A 1,317-nucleotide genomic window follows, 5' to 3' on the forward strand; every position below is an offset into this window, starting at 1 on the left:
TCTCTGTCTTCTGTTCATACTGTCTCAGGTTGGGACTGTCCACAGCACGACTGCGCGTCTGTCTTTCTCTTGTACAGATGTCAGTGTTTCTTATGTGGATGTCCCCAAGTGTCTCAGATTGGCTAAGTATTGCTCAAACATACTCTTGTGATCCCGTGACTTCTCTTTTTCTGTTTTGGTTTTAGGAATCGAACCCAGAGCCTTGTGCCCAACAGATAAGAATGTAGCCACTGAGCTACATTGCAAGCCCCCCTACCCCCATGGAATTTTTGAGACAGGGTCTCCTGTATTCCATGGTACAGGCCTTCAGGTTCCTTCATGTTGGAAGACGTGAGGCCCTCCCCGTTGATGTAGGATGTAGACTAGGAGAGACAATACCTCACATGGAGATGCTCTGTGACCCTCACTGTCTAATCCCTGCAGCCTCCTATTCCCCCTCAACTAGCAGAGTCTGCTTTCCTGTTCACTCACACCCTCTTGTGCCACTCCTCATGGCCCCTAAACCCCCATGGCTCAACCCCGCCGCTCAACAGCTGTCACCTCGAACTTTCCACACCAGGATAAAATCACATTGCCCATCGAGGTCCAAATGCAAGTCTTCTCCAAGCATGACAAGAGCCTCTCGGGAATCCCTGCCTCGTTTTCTACCATGCCTTCCTTTCCTCTCTACCTTCTCTCTGGACCCCAGTCCTGTGGTACCTCAGACACAAGGCCATTGAGCTGTTGAGAAAGTTGTCGCAGACTCTCAGTCGATGAGAAAGTCCTAAGGGAGGAGACATAAGATCAGGGGTGCAGGTAGTTTGATGGAAACAGGGCTCATGGGCAGAGGCCTGCCCTGACTCCCTCAGTAGGGAACACTTACTTGGTCTCCTCCATGAGGTTAGAGCAATTGCCAGCATCGTGGCTCTGTGTGGGTAGAAAGAGACAAGGTAACATTATTCAGCTTCTGCTTACTGTCACACAGGGACACCATGAGCCAAATTCATCTCAACTCCCATCTTCCCAAGCCTTCCCCAGCTTGGCCTCCCCATGCCAGGCTCCCGGTGCAGCACCCGGACCAAGCTATCTGAAGAGAGTTGAGAACTTCGGGAGTCCTTCGGGAAGCAGACAGGAGGGTGGGGAGAAGCACAAACCTGAGGTGACACCCCCCTAATGAGATCAGCATCTGGGCAAGGAACGACCCCGAGGAACATAACGTCATCAGTGGTTGGAGGTGCAGAAGCAGTGTTGTCTGTGGTCACCTGTCATAGAGCGGAACAAGTTGGGGGGGGCAGGATTAGAAGACCATGTGCCTCCCTGTCACAGACATGTGTGGTC

The 1,317-nt window shown here is 52.0% G+C and overlaps 1 long non-coding RNA gene across 1 annotated transcript; it reads right to left on the reverse strand.

Annotated features, from left to right (window-relative positions):
• Nucleotides 1-310: 310 nt before the first annotated feature.
• On the reverse strand, nucleotides 311-913 carry LOC116900063. The gene is made up of 3 exons (XR_004387913.1): nucleotides 863-913; nucleotides 700-763; nucleotides 311-362 (listed from the first exon to the last, which is right to left on the reverse strand). It is a non-coding gene; the product is annotated as an uncharacterized LOC116900063 (long non-coding RNA).
• Between the last annotated feature and the right edge of the window lie 404 nt (nucleotides 914-1,317).

Source organism: Rattus rattus, chromosome 5 (genome assembly GCF_011064425.1).
Source record: "Rattus rattus isolate New Zealand chromosome 5, Rrattus_CSIRO_v1, whole genome shotgun sequence".
Classification (NCBI taxonomy): domain Eukaryota; kingdom Metazoa; phylum Chordata; class Mammalia; order Rodentia; family Muridae; genus Rattus; species Rattus rattus.